General features: G+C 45.7%; 1 protein-coding gene across 1 annotated transcript in view; it reads left to right on the top strand.

Moving 5' to 3' along the window:
* Nucleotides 1-4987: 4987 nt before the first annotated feature.
* USP33 (ubiquitin specific peptidase 33) overlaps nucleotides 4988-19012 on the top strand; it is a 56525-nt gene continuing 42500 nt past the window's right edge. Inside the window, exon 1 of the mRNA XM_018559860.1 lies at nucleotides 4988-5099. The gene's annotated coding sequence lies outside the window, so the exon portion shown is untranslated. The remainder of the gene's footprint in view (nucleotides 5100-19012) is intronic.

Here is a 19012-nt window from a genome sequence, read left to right as displayed (position 1 = left end):
GATGTAAGGGAGGACTCTGATGTAAGAGAGGACTCTGGGAACTCTGATGTAAGGGGGGACTCTGGGGACTCTGAAGTAGGGGGAGGACTCTGATGTAAGGGAGGACTCTGATGTAAGAGAGGACTCTGGGAACTCTGATGTAAGGGGGGACTCTGATGTAAGGGAGAACCCCAGATAGCAAGCAATTGAGCTGCAAGTTTGAAAATGACTTGCTAAACTATTGCAGACTTGCCAAGCTTCACAATTTTGTTGCACAATTACAGCAAGTCTGCATTGCAAGTCTCCAGACCAGCGAGCTTGCAGAGCTCTTGCTAAGACCTGCAGGACTCTTGCTGTAGACTTGCCAAGCAAATTTGCTACAAATTCAAAAAGTGTCAACTAGAACTTGCCAGGAATATGTGCAGCAATTAACAAGAATTACAATTTCACCCCGCCACAAGTTTGTAGCACGTTATCCTTGCTATCTGGGACTAGGGGGACTCTGATGTAAGGGGGTCTCTGATGTCAGGGAAGACTCTGGGGGCTCTAATGTATGGGAGGACTCGGGGGACTCTGAAGTAAGCAGGGCTCTGTGGACTCAGGCGTAAAGGGGACTCTGATGTAAGAGGGACACTGGGGATTCTGGTTTAAGGGGGACTCTGATGTAAGAGGGACACTGGGGATTCTGGTTTAAGGGGGACTCTGATGTAAGAGGGACACTGGGGATTCTGGTTTAAGGGGGACTCTGATGTAAGAGGGACACTGGGCACTCTGGTGTAAAGGGGAATCTGATGTAAGTGGGGACTCTGATGTAAGCGGGACTTTAATGTAAAGGGGGGACTCTGATGTAAGGGGGGCTTTAATGTAAAGGGAGTCTCTGATGTATAGGGAAACTCTGATGTAAGGGGGACTCTGGGCACTCTGATGTAATGCGCATTGCAGTGCGCTGAAAAAAAAAAGGAAAGCATGCTCTAATTTTTTTCAGCACAACGCAAGATGTGAAAAAAATTTCAAGTAAATGGACCTCCATTGAATTTGGTTTTTAGGTCTGATTTTATGGAGAATGTACCCTGAACCCCCATTCACACCTGTGCGTTCCGTAAATGTGTACCAAAGCATGCTTTTTCATGCACATTTGGTGCACATTCAAAGAAACGTACCTAAACACATGATGCACTTGAGTTGCCATTAATTTCTAAACGTGGCCAGGAAGACGCACGTTTTTACTCCATGTTTGTGCACATTAAAATGCTGCTACATGAGCTTCTTTGCCGCATTTGTTGACGTGCAGGCCCCATTGAACTCAATGGGGATGCGCACCGAAAGCGCATATACGTGAGCAAAAGTGCATTCACAGCACACGCAGGTGTGAATGCAAGGACATAATGGGAAGAAGAAGAGGAACATTAATGAGAAGAAGAGGGACATTAATGAGAAGAAGGAGAGTGACATTAATGAGAAGGAGAGGGACTATGAGAAAAAGAAGAGGGACAATAATGAGACGAAGAGGGACATTTATGAGAAGGAGAAAAAGGACATTAATGAAAAGAAGGAGAGTGAGATTATTGAGAAGGAGAAGAGGGACAATAATGAGAAGGAGAAGGACAGCAATGAGAAGGAGAGGGACTGAGAAGATGAAGAGGGACTATGATAAGATTATTGAGAAGGAGAAGAGGGACAATAATGATAAGAAGGAGAGGGACATTAATGAGAAGGAGAGGTACTATGAGAAAAAGAAGAGGGACATTAATGAGAAGAAGAGGGACATTTATGAGAAGGAGAAAAGGGACATTAATGAAAAGAAGGAGAGGACATTAATGAGAAGGAGATGAATGAGAAGGAGAGGGACATTAATGAGGAGAAGAAGAAGAGGGACAATAATGAGAAGAATGAGAGGGACAGTAATGAGGAGAGGAACTGAGAAGAAGAAGAGGGACTATGAGAAGAAAAAGAGGGAGATTATTGAGAAGGAGAGGGACTATGAGAAGAAAAAGGGGGAGATTATTGAGAAGGAGAGGGACTATGAGAAGAAGAAGAGGGACATTAATGAGAAGAAGAAGAGGGACAGTAATGAGAAGGAGAGGGAGATTATTGAGAAGGAGAGGGAGATTATTGAGAAGGAGAGGGAGATTAATGAGAAGAAGGAGAGGGACAGCAATGAGAAGGAGAGGGACTAAGCAGACGAAGAGGGACCATGAGAAGAAGATGGACATTTATGAGAAGGAGAAAAGGGACATTAATGAAAAGAAGGAGTGGGACATTAATGAGAAGGAGAGGGAGATTATTGAGAAGGAGAGGGAGATTAATGAGAAGAAGAAGAGGGACAATAATGAGAAGAAGGAGAAGGACAGCAATGAGAAGTAGAGGGACTGAGAAGACGAAGAGGGACTATGATAAGAAAAATAGAACATCAATGAGAAGAAAGAGAGGGACATTTATGAGAAGGAGGGGGACATTAATGAGACGGAGAGGGACATTAATAAGAAGGAGAGGGATTATGAGAAGAAGAAGACATTAATGAGAAGAAGAGGTACTATGAGAAAAAGAAGAGGGACATTAATGAGAAGAAGAGGGACATTCATGAGAAGGAGAGGGACATTCATGAGAAGGAGAAAAAGGACATTAATGAAAAGAAGGGGAGGGACAGTAATGAGAAGGAGAGGGACTATGAGAAGAAAAAGAGGGAGATTAATGAGGAGAGGGACATTAATGAAAAGAAGAGGGACATTTATGAGAAGGAGAAAAGGGACATTAAAGGAGAACTATGAGATGAGTGATTTCCACTCACCTCATAGTTCTAGCCGACCTGTGACAATGAGACTGTCACAGGTCGGCTCAGTAGATCGGGAGGTGAGCGAACACATACCAGGTTCGCTCACCTCTCGATCCTGTCACGGCTCTCTGCCGTGACGGGAGGGGCTGGATTCCCCCCTCCCCGCTCCGATCCGCCAGATAGGCAGAGCCAGCTGTCACTCACGCAGCTGGGCGGATCCCGTCATCTATGTCGTGATCCGCTCCGGCTGTGGCGTCTCAGTATACCACGAGCTGTAGCTCGCGGTATACTGAGCTTAGGGTAACGGGAGGACGCTCGTTTGTGTCCTCCCGTTACCCTAAGGAGAACTATGGGGAAAAACACTGACCCCATAGTTCTCCTTTAATGAAAAGAAGGAGCGGGACATTAATGAGAAGAAAGAGAGGGACATTTATGAGAAGGAGGGGGACATTAATGAGAAGGAGAGGGACATTAATGAGAAGGAGAGGTACTATGAGAAGAAGAAGAGGGACATTAATGAGAAGGAGAGGTACTATGAGAAGAAGAAGAGGGACATTAATGAGAAGGAGAGGTACTATGAGAAAAAGAAGAGGGACATTAATGAGAAGAAGAGGGACATTCATGAGAAGGAGAAAAGGGACATTAATGAAAAGAAGGGGAGGGAAAGTAATGAGAAGGAGAGGGACTGAGAAGAAGAAGAGGGACTATGAGAAGAAAAAGAGGGAGATTAATGAGGAGAGGGACTATGAGAAGAAGAAGAAGAGGGAGATTAATGAGGAGAGGGACATTAATGAGAAGAAGAAGAGGGACATTAATGAGAAAGAGAGGGAGATTAATGAGAAGGAGAGGGACATTAATGAGAAGAAGGAGAGGGACAATAATGAGAAGGAGAGGGAAATTATTGAGAAGAAGAAGAGGGACAATAATGAGAAGAATGAGAGGGACAGGAATGAGGAGAGGGACTGAGAAGACGAAGAGGGACTATGAGAAGGAGAGGGACATTAATGAGAAGGAGAGGGACTATGATAAGAAAAAGAGGGAGATAATGAGAAGGAGAGGGACTATGAGAAGAAGAAGAAGAGGGACATTAATGAGAAGAAGAAGAGGGACATTAATGAGAAGGAGAGGGATATTATTGAGAAGGAGAGGGATATTATTGAGAAGGAGAGGGAGATGAATGAGAAGAAGGAGAGGGAGATGAATGAGAAGAAGAAGAGGGACAATAATGAGAAGAAGGAGAGGGACAGCAATGAGAAGGATAGGGACTGAGAAGACAAAGAGGGACTATGAGAAGAAGAAGAGGGACATTAATGAGAAGGAGATTAATGAGAAGGAGAGAGAGTATGAGAAGAAGAAGAGGAACATTAATGAGAATGAGAGAGAGATTATTGAGAAGGAGAGGGACATTAATGAGAAGGAGAGGTACTAAGAGAAAAAGAAGAGGGACATTAATGAGAAGGAGAAAGGGGACATTAATGAGAAGGAGAGGAACATTAATGAGAAGGAGAGGGACTATGAGAAAAAGAAGAGGGACAATAATGAGAAGAAGAGGGACATTTATGAGAAGGTGAGGGAGATTGATGAGAAGGAGAGGGACATTATTGAGAAGAAGAAGAGTGACAATAATGAGAAGAAGGAGAGGGAAAGTAATGAGAAGGAGAGGGACTGAGAAGAAGAAGAGGGACTATGAGAATAAAAAGAGGGACATTAATGAGAAGGAGAGGTACTATGAGAAGAAGAAGAGGGACATTAATGAGAAGGCAAGAGACATTTATGAGAAGAAGGAGAGGGACATTATTGAGAAGGAGAGTGAGCTTAATGAGGAGGAGAGGGACATTACTGAGAAGAAGAGAGACATTTATGAGAAGAAGAAGAGGGACAATAATGAGAAGAAGAAGAGGGACAATAATGAGAAGAAGGAGAGGGACTATGAGAAGAAGAAGAGGGACAATAATGAGAAGGAGAGGGACAATAATGAGGAGAGGGACAGTAATGAGAAGGAGAGAGAAGAAGAAGAAGAAGAAGAAGAAGAGGAAGAAGAGGAAGAAGAGGAAGAAGAGGAAGAAGAAGATGATGATGATGATTAATGAGAAGGAGAGGTACTATGAGAAAAAGAAGAGGGACATTTGTGCAGGAATACTGAGTGATTTGGCTGCTCTGGTCATTTGGGATCTCGGCTGCTGCTAGCTGGGTGCAGTTCCCTGAGTTGGCCGACAGGGAGCGCTCTGTCCCGGCCCAGCCCCTGACACCGGAAGCCGCGGCGCACAGAGCTCAGCACGCAGCTACTCGGGGCAAGCCTGAGAGCCGGGCCCTGGGGCCACACACATCGGACACAGGCCCGGGCCGGGTGAGTGGTCTTCTCTATCAGAGGGATGCGGCATTGTTTATCACAGCCGAGGTCAGCTCTACCCCCTTCCCCTGCGTACAGAGCCGTACAAGACAGCTGCTTGTATTGCTCTTGTCTGCAGAATCCTCTATTATGCCCGGGCATTTGTTAGGTGGGGGCTGCAGGATCTACAGACCGTGCCCTCAGCTACAGGACCGTGCCCTCAGCTACAGGACCGTGCCCTCAGCTACAGGACCGTGTCCTCAGCTACAGGACCGTGCCCTCACCTCCCGGACCGTGCCCTCACCTCCCGGACTGTGCCCTCACCTACCGTACCGTGCCTTCACCTCCCGGACTGTGCCCTCAACTACAGCACTGTGCCCTCAGCTACAGCACTGTGCCCTCACCTACCGTACCGTGCCCTCACCTACCGTACCGTGCCCTCACGTACCGTGCCCTCAGCTACAGGACTGTGCCCTCACCTCCCGGACTGTGCCCTCACCTACCGTACCGTGCCCTCACCTACCGTACCGTGCCCTCACGTACCGTGCCCTCAGCTACAGGACTGTGCCCTCACCTCCCGGACTGTGCCCTCAGCGACTGGACCATGCCCTCACCTACCGTACTGTGCCCTCAGCGAGCGGACCGTGGCCTCACCTACAGGACCGTGCCCTCAGCCACAGGACCGTGCCCTCAGCGACCGTACCGTGCCCTCATCGACCGTACCGTGCCCTCATCGACCGTACCGTGCCCTCATCGACCGTACCGTGCCCTCAGCGACAGGACCGTGCCCTTACCTACCGGACTGTGCCCCCAGCTACAAGACCGTGCCCTCAGCGACCGAACCGTGGCCTCAGCGACCGGACCGTGCCCTTACCTACAGGACTGTGCCATCACAGACAGGACAGTGCTCTCACCTACCGGACTGTGCCCCCAGCTACAACGCTGTCCCCTAATGCCCTCACCTACAGACCGTCCATGTGATCAGTTTAGTAAACTTTTGGTTGATTTCTATGCTGGCGATTCGATTGGCTGTGAGGAAGTTTTATGGAATGTGTCTGATGGAAGGAATATCTGCGTCTGTGTCACCCAATACTGAGACACATCGATTATATGATCGGTTTCAATAGATCATTTTCTGATGGTCACTTCGGTTGATTTATAGGATATTGCAACAATGAATATTTAATTTGACGATGAATCGCCTGTTTGTGATCGCCCGCAGCTCGATCTCTTATAGTACAATGTGGTACGGTGATAAACGATCGGCCCATCGATCTGAATGACCATCAGTTCTCCCGAGCAGGAGCCATCAACCAAATCTCACCTTGTCATGGGGAGAGCTTTACAAATTGATCAATGGACAAATTGTAGTGGTATTGATTGATTGTATGATCATATTATTGATACATGTGTGGCCACCCTAACGCATATGCCAAACATGTATGGATTACGCGGCGTGCGCGCCTGCCTGGATACTGTATTGATTGTAGCGTAGGATGAACATTGGTAGCACCTATACATAATGTATGTGTCTTCTGTATCACAGTTCCAGCCATATGTTACATTACTATTTCCCTACCCGATAGGGGCCACGGGGCCCATATATGAAATTGGTGCTTGACACAGAATATCTCGTTGTTGACCTGCTTCCAGCTGTTATTTCCTCAGAGCCGGGATGAAGATAGAAAAGGGATTCTTAAAGGAGAACTATGGGGTTAAGTCTTTTCCCCATAGTTCTCCTTAGGGTAACGGAGGACTGTGCAGGCTTACCTGAGCAGTCTTCCAGCAACTTGCTTCTGAGATCGGACCTGTCTATCGGCAGCTGTTATCCCCCCACACCTGCTCCTCCTTACTACATCTCCCCGCGTCCCTGTGCCAATCGTGGATGTGGGCGGATAGTGTGAGGCGGGAAGGAGGTGCGGCGTGTAGAGCGTGGATGCGGGCGGGTCTGGCAGCGGTGAACGTGAGTTGGGGAGGAGGTGCGGCGCGTGTTTGTGGACCCGTGAACAGGGCCAAATGATCGGAAGCCGATTAATCGATTATTGAAAAAGTTGACAACTTTTTCAATAATCGATTATAATCGATTATGTCGATTAGTTGTTGCAGCCCTAGTTGCCACAGCCAAAAAAGAAAAGTTTCTTCGATAATGAATATTAAGGCTGGCCGTACACCTATCAATTTTTTTTAATTTAACTCGCGGGCTGAATCAAAAAAATTGCCGCGATTCCTCCATCAATACAAAGAGCGTGCCGATCGAGGAATCCCGCTGTTTACATTGGGGGGAATTTATCAAAACTGGAGCAGACAAAATCTGGAGCAGATTTGCACTGCAACCAATCAGCTTCTCTGTCTCATTTTCAAATCTTACCTGAGCAAACTGAAGAAAGATGCTGATTGGTTGCCACCGGCAACTGCTCCAGATTCTGACTGTTCCAGTTTTGATAAATTCCCCCCATTGTATTCTGACAGGTGCTGCCGGAAACCTGTCAGGATACCCCATCAGAGTGGGCAGCTCATTGGCTGCCGGCTCTGATCGTAGGAAGATTTTCCAGCCGTCTCCTTTGATCAGCTGACCGAGGAATGCCTGCTGAAAGGGAGCCGACAGCCCCACACACGATTTTGGGCCGGTACATTAAAAACTGCCCGAAATTCGGCCAGTGTATGGGAACCTTTTAGAAGGAAAGGAATCCTTTGACAGGATCTGTGAATGAATAAGCTACAGCTACACGTTCCATCAGCTACCGCAGCAGAGGGACTTGTTGTTCTCAATGCAATACAAGTGCGCTGACATCATTATACTTCTAGTCCATTCAGTCTCCCTCCCGCCCATGTACTGAATGCCCATACCGAGGCACAAACATGGACAGGAGGAAGAGTCTGCAGGAGCCAGAACATTGCACCCGCCATCCACCGAAGGCTCCAATGCAAAAAATAAATACACATTTGTTTCTTCTATGAAGAATTCTGCATTTATTTTTTTTAAAGGTGGAATTTCTCTTATGGCCCCATTCACACTGAGCGACACTTACCTCGAGCGGATTTCCGCGCGGCCGGGATAGCGCACCTGTTCGGGCGACCTTCATCGTCGGGCTGCATGCAAAAATAGAAAAATAGCGCGACATTCGCGGGAAAAAGGGTCCTGCACGAGCGACAGGCGACATGGTGCTGTAGAATAGAACGGCTCCATTGAAAATCATTGGTCGAGCGACTTCCGCGATATCGCGCGGCAAATATGGGCGATATTGTGGCAGAAATCGCCCGATTTAAACGCTCAGTGTGAATGGGCACTTAGGGCCCATTCACACCGGATCTGTGAATCTGATGTGAATGGGGCGATTTTACATTCATACCGGAACGGTTGCGTAGCGATCTATTGCGATATGTTTTTCAACGGATGCTAACAGAAGGGCTCCGATGAAAGGAATGGGTGTGAATGGGGCTGGTTTACACTGCGGCGCTCAGTTCCGTTGAACAGAAAAAAAAAGTAGAACACTTGTTTTCAGTGCATGGGATCCGTGTGAAACAGCTCCGTTCATTTTTTGGTGCCCTTCCATTAACGGATCGGAAGGTGCAATTGCAAGTCACTGGAGCCTCTGTTGACTTCCGATTTTGGTGTGAATGGGCCCGTAAAGAAGTTTTTTCTGCGCTTTTTTTCAGATGTTTTCGGGCTTGAGTGCTATTTTTTTGGCCAATAGGAGATTAGGACACGGTTGATAGGCGAGAAAACGCTTTTTCCCAAAATAAGCTCAGGTACTTTATCCAGCGACTTGGTGCGAATGGGCACCAATGAATGTAATACAATTCTTGAGCTTTGATGTGCTAAAGGAAACGCGTGACGAAAACGCTCAGATGTGAACGGGGGCTACAAGCCATTTTGTTCTAAATTTGTGTCCTGTGATGTCTGGGGAGCACTTAGCAGATATTCCAAAAGCTTTGTCCGGGTCCCAATTTTGATGACTGTATACCCCAAACTCCTGTGTTCTGGAAATGATAGATGACGGGCGTTTTTGCTGTTTAAAGTGGATCGGAAGCCATTTTTTCCTTTTGGATAACAAAGGGAAGGGTTAGAACTCCTGTTAAGATATTATTGCTGATTACGTCCCATTTAGGGCCAATTCGCACCAGCCACTGCACTAAATGCACAGCGGCTGGTGTGCGTTGCCTGACAGTGCCAATCACAGCACATTGCACTTTTCTCTTTTTTTTTTGGTAGAACTTTATTGAAATGTACCTTGTGACATTTCAGTCAGTTCTACAGGCACAGCGGGGTGCAAGGCGGTTTTTCTGCATCACATCCCGCTATGCTAAAAAAAAAAAAAAAGCATGCTGTCCGTATTACCATTGCAACGTGGTGGTGTGAATCGGCCCCTTAGGCCTCATTCACCCTACGCCACAGTACGCTCACCCGAACTGCAGGTCCGTGCAGCTGTCCCTACTCGGACGCAGAAAGGTATCCATCCTGTCTGCATACGAGTACAGACACCCGCACAGACGTGCAATTCGGGTGAGCGTACGGCCGCGTACTCCCATAGAGAAGAACAGGCTGCTGCGTACAAATCACACGCAGCACCTGTCCTTCCCGGGAGCGGCCCCATGCGGCGTGCACGGCCGTATCGATCTGTACGGGCCGGCTCTTACCAGTGTGAATGAGGCCTTAGGGAGAATCACTTTGTCTGTCTGTCCTGTAGACCTGGACTGAAGGTGAGAGAAAAGCCAAAATGTTGAGTTGTTGTTCGAGCAGGAATAGAGGGTAAATCTTTTAATGGGACACTCGTCCCAGTAAGGCCCCATTCACACCATAGCTTTGTGGTGACGTTCGTTTGGCACGTGCCCCCGTTGGTTTCAATGGGTTCTTGGGCGTGCGCCAAACGCGGAAAGGTAGTGCATGTTTTCTCCCCACACATTCGTGCACATTTTCATGCGTTGAATCGCGCAATTTGTGTGAATAGGGACTTGCAGTGACAAAGTGTATCGTTATTGTTTGTTAAACATGCACAAACCCGCTCGCATTTTCATAAGCAAATAGGGAATCCAGCGGCAAGTGAGCCTTCAGAATGTCATTTTCATTCAATGCTTTCTTAGGTGACTTTTTCTTTTAGTTGATCAATAGTTGATTAAAAGAAAACAAATCAGTTGCCCAGCACATGCTGTCAGGGAACAATGATTTGATAAATGTGCATTACGTTCACCAATTGAACACTGATATATGAAAATGTATTCAATAATCTATTTGGACAAAAGAAGAAATGTTCCACCTTGGCTGAGTTATTCCTTTTAGAGGGAACGGAAGGCGAGGATCAAAAACAAGCGCCGCTCGCTACATTCATTGAGCGTTCAGATGACAGAAATGTGATCAGAAGGGAAGCTTTGTAGTCGGATTATAACATGTGTGGGCACCATCAATGATTTGTTGTTTGCTGAAACATATAATGCTCATGAATTTATTTTACTGGGAAGAAGACCCCTTCCCCCCCTTCACTGATGTACAATATAGCCCTAAGGTCTAGATAAATATGCATTAAGGTGCACAAAATCTTAACCAATCAGCAGTCACTGCAAATCAGACCCATAAAAGTTTTGCTGGGTGTTGTATTTTAGATTTATTCTACATGGATGGCTGGTGTGCGTTGGTGAAGGTGTTTATCTGGCTTTGTTAAACGTCTTTGTTTGCTGTAATACGCCCCCTTCCATATATAGCTCCTTAGGGTTGTCCTCCTATGTTATTGATTTGCAATGTTAGTGTTTGTTCAGGTTATGTTAATGCTTTCCTCATCTGTTGTGTTTGCAAATTAATGAGATTCAGAAATACATTTTGGTGCAAATGAGAGCGAAGGTGTTGTCACTTCAGCTTGGAGTCAGTGGCAGAACTACCAGAGGCGCAGCATTTGCAGCTGGGACCAGGCCCTGGCGCCCCACCATTGTCCTAAAATCATTAGCCTGTATTGTTTTAGAATAAATGACATAAAAAAAGTATTGGTAATTGGTATTGAGTACTTGAGTAAAAGAATCGGTACTCGATCTTGAAAAAAATGCTATCAGTGCATCCCCACTACAAACCCCATCATGCTTCTGCTTTTGGAGTCGTGTATATGGCTGTCAGTCTTGCAATGCCTCATGGGACTTGTAGTTCTACAGAGGCCTGGAGTGACGAGGTTGCCTACCCCTGCCTTAGACCTAAAGAAGCATTTAATCTTTCCAGTGTAGGGGTACCCCCCTCAAAGGACTTTAAACATTCGGTTCAGCTGAATGTCAGCATTGACCTCAATGGAGAGAAGGCGAGCAGGGCAAGCTGACACTGTGCTGACGACTTATGATGTTTATTATATGGTGTAGAGACGTGTCAAATTTTCTAACCTGCCCAGTCGATGTTCCTCTTGATGATAGGTGAATGGAGGTGTCCGTTGGCACACAATGACCTGAGATTTCTGTCATGTGGCCCCTGAATTCCATTTGATTTTGTTCATCCCTGGCATATAAGTTGATGTTGGTACACCTATAGGAGAAGATAGATGCAGATGTCAAAGATTAAAATTGTGACTGGAACAGATGCATTGTTTATTGGAGGTTTAATTATTCATTTGTTGCAGGTTGTCCTTTTGAATAAATGATTTACTTTATAACAATGCACTGTGTTGCCAAGAGGCCCGGACTTTGTGTCAACCCAATAATGATTTTTGTTTTGGTTTGCAGTTGTAGAACACGCCTGACAATACAGACATCACTGTGCAGATTGGCCTGCGTATCCCTATACATTATTGATGACTTGTTGGTGATCTGCCAGTTCCGTGCGGACGGAGAGTACGGCTCTTCTTGTGGTCAGCAGCTTCCAAGCAGTCCACTTAATTAGGCTTTCAGGATCTCGCACACATCACCGGCGTAGTATTTGTGCTCCATAAACTCATAAATTATTTATAATTATTTCTTGTATTTATACCATTTGTTTCCCTTAGCTTTACACTCCGAGGGTGTTCAAAAGATTTAGTTTTTATTAAGAAATCAACATTAGGAAAATCAATGAGAAAATATTTGTTAGTTTGCATCAGTGTTTATTCCATCGATGGAAAATGTTTTGGTTTTTTTTCGTCATTTGCCTGTTTTTCCGTGACAAAAAGGAAATACTAGAGCAGTTAACAACGAAAACGAAACGAATATTCGGAGAATTTTCGCTGACGGAACAAAAATCAAAATTCGTTCCCAGACTAGTGCATTTGGCTTTTGGTTCCCTGAACACTTCCTGTGGTAGGAAGATGTGAACAACCAATAAACCTATTAGATTTTAGTCGACTAAAACTAGACTAAAATAAAAATTAATCATGTCTAAAATGCGACTAAAAATAAATTTTTGTCAAAAGACAAAGACGAAAATAAAATTTGGTGTCAAAATTAACACTGGTTTGCATAGGTATTCCTTCCAAAGATTTTAAAGTGACACTAAACTCAGGAATTAAATCTTAAAAATACATTCAAGTACCCTAACTATTAACAATTGTATCTTATTTATGTATCACTTGGCTGTAGCTCCTCAAATCCTCTCTGAATTGGTGCTGACACTGTCCTTCCTTCTGGAGGGGGGCTACTTTTGTTCCCCATGGTCTCTGTGTGTGTTGTAAAGTAGCCACCGCTCCAAGCTCACTCCCGGGATGAACTACAATCTCAATACAAATGAGTAAACAAAGGTGAGATTGTAGTCCATCACGGGAGCGAGCTTGGAGCAGTGACTACTTTACAACAGACACAGGGACCATGGGGAACAAAAGTAGCCCCCCTCCAGAAGGAAGGACAGTGTCAGCACCAATTCAGAGAGGATTTGAGGATCTACAGCCGAGTGATACACAAATAAGATACAATTGTTAATAGTTGGGGTACTTGAATGTATTTTTAAGATTTAACTCCTGAATTTAGTGTCACTTAGCAAATGTCCTCCGGTGACCCAAAAGGAAACTAACACCAAAAAATGTTTGGCCATAGTTCTCTTTAAAACCCTACCCAGTCAGTTGTTCCCCCCCAGGAGCAAATGTGTGCGGGTCCAACAGACATGAGATTAGCCCCTCTTATCTTTTAACACCTTGGCCAAAATGTTCTGTATTATTCTACATCTTGCAGTTGTCTCCCATCTCGTCTCTGTCGTTAGACTAGAATTCATTTGACTCACATTTTTTTAATGAGAGGCTTTTCAGCAGTCAAACATGCTGGAAATATGAAAAATATGCTTTAATCCTTGGCAACCAATCCCATTTTAGCTTCAATTTGTCTTAAGTCATTACTCTCAGGGCTCGGGTTTTAATTAAACATTCATTTTCTTTTAATCATTTTGCTTCATGCCGGGAAGTCGTCCTTTGGACATTGTGATGGGAATTTAGCAAAACTGGAGCAGCTGTGCATGGCAACCAATCAGCATCTCTCTTTCATTTTTAAATCTTAACTGACTGAAGAGAGAAGCTGATTGGTTGCCATAGGCAGCTGCTCCACTTTCTGTCTGCAGTTTTGATAAATTCCCCCCAGTGTCTTTTGGCCAGTACTTACTACTTTGTAACGTTTGTTGAATGTATTGCTGTCTTCGTTTCAGAAAATGTTTTGGTTTTTTGACCTATAAAATGATCGGTATTTCTGGCTTTTGGACAATGAGGCTCAGCTGGAAGTTCGAGGGTTTTGCCCTATACAGGTTGATCAAAATAAATTTGTGATATTAAGATCACCTATGGCAGGGGAGGACAAATTAATATGGAATATAGGAGCCAATGGGAATTTTTTTTTTTTTTTTTTTTTTAGAGCCAGCTCCATTGACAACAACTAGAGAAAACCTCCAAAGTTATTCGCTAACTGTATGTCTGTGAAGGTTCTCATTCATCCAGGTCATGGTATATCTGTATAAAAATAAGTCAAGGCAACTGGACTTGCTGTATTTTTCTTGAAGACGTTTCACTGGTCATCCAATCAGATTTCTCAATTCTGAATTGTCCAGTGAAAAACGTATTGCATGCACTGCACAGTAATGCTGCATTGCACGCCTGCCTACTGGGAAGCGCTTTGGGGTACCATTGAGAATCAATGGCAGTTCACCTAGCATGCGTACCATGTGCTATGTGATAGCATGCTCTCAACAGATAGGTCCCATGCATTTAGCGCAGCGCTATGGTGTGAATGGGCCCTTGAGCTGTACTGCACTGCTCAAAGTTCTTCTGACTTGGCCAAAATTCAAGCAGTATGTGACCCCCCTGGGGAACCCCATTCCACAAAAGTCAATTTTTCAAGGCGCTGGTCACAAAATTCCAAACATTCTCCAATGAACAGTGACTGCAGCCAGTAGATATGTTCATTTTTTGGTCCATTCTTCTGCATTGTCAACCCATTTAAAATGAATGTGCTGCCTTAACGCAGTGCACATCTAGGCCTCATTCACACTGCTAAGAGCCGGCCCATAGAGATCCCTGCGGCGTGCACGGCCGTATAGGGTCACTGTCCCGGGAAGGACAGGTGCTGCGTGTAATTGTACGCAGCAGCCTGTTCTTCTCTAATCGAGGACCCTGCCGTACATTCACCCGAACTGCACATCCGTGCGGGTGTCTATGCTCGGAAGCAGACATGACCCATCATGTCTGCGTACAAGTATGGACACCCGCACGGATGTCAGTTCGGGTGAGCCTACGGCGGCATACGGCCGTGTCCTCCCATAGAGAAGAACAGGCTGCCACGTACAATTACACGCAGCACCTGTCCTTCCCGGGGGCGGCCCCATACGGCCGTGCACGCCGCAGGGATCTGTAAGGGCCGGCTCTTAGCAGTGTAAATGGGGCCTTAGGCCTCGTTTACACCTAAAGCATGCCCGAAGCGTTTCATGAACGCTCGTCAAAGTGCATGCACAAAACTCCTAGGTTTGAACGGGGACTAAATGTGTGATGCAGAGCACACGTGCTGTAAACGAGTGTCAGAAGTTCTTTTGCTTGTGGCGGACAAGTGACTCGGAAAGCATTGAAGCCAATGCAACAGCATGACAGCCGGACAAAAGGAGAGGTTTACAATTGCAACCTTCATAATTCTCTCATGACGGATGCTCTTTAAGCTGACCTGCCGGTAACGTTCTAAGGTTGCATGAATAATTTACAGATTTTTTACAATGTACAGAAACAGTATAATTTGAAAAACAAAAACAACCAAACTTAGTAAGAAAATAAGCATTTTTTTCAGTTTCAACCAAGTGGCCAAACCGTAATCTCTTATGTGTGACTGAAAGGAGGAAGCTGGAAGAGTTTGCTGCAGACAGGAAGAATCTTCTCTTCCTCAGCGATCTCTCTGTTACTTCGTAACTTTGTGTGACAAAGAATGAGAAGTATTATTATACAGGATTTATATAGCGCCAACAGTTTGCGCAGAGCTTTACAATATAAGGAAGACATTACTTATATTACTGGAAAGCAGGAGGTCTTGGGATGAGCGGAAGTAGCAACTGATCTGTAGGATACAATAATTGTATCCTACACTAGCCAAGAAGAGTTACAGCGGACCTTTACACTCAAAAATCAAATTCTACCAATGCATCCCTCTATGTGTGATGATTAATAATAACATAGACATGTCAGGTGTAAAATGCTGTGATTGTGAAATTCTTACACTTGCAGAACTTTCACTTCCTGCTTAGAAAGGGCAAAATGACTTCAGTTTGGCAAAGCAATGCACCAGGGGTGTGGAAGTTTTTAAAAAAACTACTTGTCCAAGGGCTAAAGTGGGGGCCAAATCTACTTGTCCTTCACGACAATCTACTTGTCCCAATACAAAAAATAGTTTTAATCAAAACTAAGGATGCACCAATACCGGTTTTTCGGTATCGAGTACGAGTACCGATTTTTTTGCTTTCGGATCTCGCCGACACTGAATACTAATACCGGTGCTTCCGATGACGTAGAGCAGGCTTCCCTGGTAATCAGGAAACCGGGCAGCAGGTAATGACATCCCGCCCAGGTTCCCGATTGCCACGGAAGCCGGGTCCATGTTGTTTGGCCTGCTTGATTGCGATTGGCCGGGAAACCTTCCCGGTCAATCAGGAAGCCGGGTGGCGAGTAATGACCTGATTGACCGGGAAACTGGCTGGATGCTGATTGGCCAGGATGCCGGCTTTCCAACCAATCATCAAGGAGCCGGCTTCGCGGGCCAATCAGAAAACCAGGAGGCGGGTCATTACTTGCCGCACGGCTTCCTGATTGCACGGGAAGCTGGCTTCATGTTCCCCTACGGCACTGCCAGTCAGAGGAAATTTTCATCTGCCCGTAAGTTCCAATATCGGGGAAGTTATCGGGGCGTTTGGACATCAGTACGGGGGACAGATAGCACACCCATACTGGCGGAGGGGAGGGATTGTTCGCCGAAAGGTAAAGTATAGCCAGGGGGTTGGCGGTTTGGGAGAGACGGCCAGATTTCATCGGGTAATTTTTATTTTTCCATATTACCTGGGAAAATGAACTTACCCTTTAATGCACATTATGTGTGTGTAAGAGAATTCTGGCTACCACCATGGAATGGCAGCTGCAATCTCAAAGCACATGCAGAATGTCCTACGCATGCGTTTATTTGCATGCAGATGGCGGAGGCAGCAGGGTTTCATTTTTATTTATGTTTATTTTTTTTACTTTTTCATTTTTTAAATCTTTATATATTTTATTTTTTTTACTTTTAAAATTTTCTTCAACTTTTTATGTATTTACTTTTTCCCCTTAATGTTCTTCCTATTACATAGGAGATTAAAATCCCTTATGTGATAGTTTGGAGGCGACAGGTTCTCTTAATGGAACCTGCCCTCCAACACAGAACAGCTGTTGTGTAGTTCCTGACAGCCGAGACAGGTGGCGCTGTGATTACAGCGCCACGGTCTCAGAGAACACACAGAGAGCCCGTAGAGCAGACGTTTTTCGTCTGCTCTATGGCTGAGCCGTTGTGCCTTAGTTTTCGGGGTCCCCAGGGAGAGCGGGCGACCCCGAAAACTACGGCGGGGGGTGCGGGCAGAAACGATCGCCGCTGCTCAAATTAATACAAGTGGTCTGATCAGACCACTTGTATTAACCAGTTGACATCCGCGGTGTTAAACCTCCTTATCAGCTCGGATGGAGATCAGCAAGGATCTCCCGTCCTCCTCCTCCTGACGCCCTCCTCCCGCCAATGCTGCAGTGCTGTCCGTCCGTTTTTTTACTGCGGGCGGACGGCAAGTGGTTAAACAAGCGGCAGCGGCTCCACAATGTACATTCAGCTCTGCTTGTCCGGAGCCGGGCTGAATGTACTTCAAACTACTCGCCCAGCGCCCAAAACTGCATGTCCCGGGCGTCGGGCGATAGGAATTCCACACCCCTGTACACACTGGGATTGCCTTGCCATCAGCAGAGCATTGCGGGGAAATCTCATCTGTAATCGCATGAGATTTCGGGGAAAGTGCATGATCACATGTCCTAGTCACATGTGCTATAAATCCAGGAGGTAATAGTAGAGCTAGTAATCTGCCCTTAGTATTTAATCGATTATTTAAAAAGTTGACAACTTTTTCAATAATCGATTAGAATCGATTATGCCGATTAGTTGTTGCAGCCCTACAAAGAATACAAAGCCGGCAATTATCTAGAAGGATGTGTGTGTAGATTGTCATTACTAAACATTTCTAAAGGTGCGTTTGTTGTTATTTTAAAGATATGGGTAAAGGTCTGCTTTTAACGCTCTTTGGGCTCATGGACATGTGCAGCATAGAGAACGCAGAAGTATTGCTTTCTATGGACCCATGTGCAAAGCTTTGTAAAGAGCAGTAAGGTTGCACTGTGTTCAGATCCTTAAAGAAAAAAAAATGGAAAAATCGGCATGCACAATCCTTCATATGGACCATTGTTTTTGTTGTATGCATGGACACGTTTGTGCTATTGTTTACATGTGTAAAGCATGCAGTGGAATGTATTCTATTGGAGCCTCATTACTGGGATGCAGGTGGCTTGAGGTGCCTTGTGCCCTTGCTGCCAAATGTCTTTAGTTGCTGGGAGGCAGACAGGTCTTTGCCGCCTGGTGTCCTCCTTTTGTTAGGACACAGGAAGCTTGAGTCACCTAGCATCTTTGTAGCCAATAGGGCGCATTTGCACTATATGCTGTGCGCATGTAAAGGTCAGTACAAACGTACACATTTGCAGCAAGATCTTATGTAAGATTATAGGCCCGTGCGCCTGAACAAGAAATACAATCTAGCTGTGTTCATTTTGAATACTCAATCGTTTGCAGATGGAATAAACAGTAATTTGCTTTTCATGTGATGGGATAAGTAAAGTGAATCTTCGTCCAGTTTAGGAGATGAAGATTCCCAACTCTACCCTTTAGGAAATCAACCTCAAGGGCTACTGTTTGAGCTGAAGGATTTTTATGCATTTTCATGATTATGTCCAAGGCCCCATTCGCATGGGGACACATGCTGCATTCTGAGATTCCTGAAGGCAAGAACCTACGGATTCCTGAGGCAGGAATCCCAGCTGTCCCAGTTCAGATGCAGTCACTGTACTCATTGACGTTAATGATGGTGACGGTGGCTGCAGTCCGCATGTAATTGTACTTGGTACTATTAAATACGGTTTGGGATAGTCCCTGGAGCCAGGATAAATGCGTCCAGTGTCAATCATCTCTCCCAATTTGCATGTAATTGTACCAGATTGCGGCAGCTGTCACCCTGTCCTTTACTTTACTTTAAACCGGTACACCTGGCATTCCCAGGGCCGTAGCAAGGGCAAGGCGATCAAGGCTCTCACTTCGGGCGCAGGTGGGGGGGGGATGCAGACAGCAGGGGGAAGTGAGGCGGTACAGCCTGCAGATTCTCCTCTGGATCCCCGCTGCTCACCCCCGCCTGTATGGGCAGAGGCAGCGGGGAACCAAAGGAGAAGTGAAACGCTGAAGCGGGGGGGGGGGGGGGGGGGGTGGGGGCG

This window comes from Nanorana parkeri, unplaced genomic scaffold, assembly GCF_000935625.1.
Source record: "Nanorana parkeri isolate BGI_ZX_2015 unplaced genomic scaffold, ASM93562v1 scaffold418, whole genome shotgun sequence".
Taxonomy (NCBI): domain Eukaryota; kingdom Metazoa; phylum Chordata; class Amphibia; order Anura; family Dicroglossidae; genus Nanorana; species Nanorana parkeri.
This window is presented reverse-complemented; position numbering and strand designations above follow the sequence as displayed.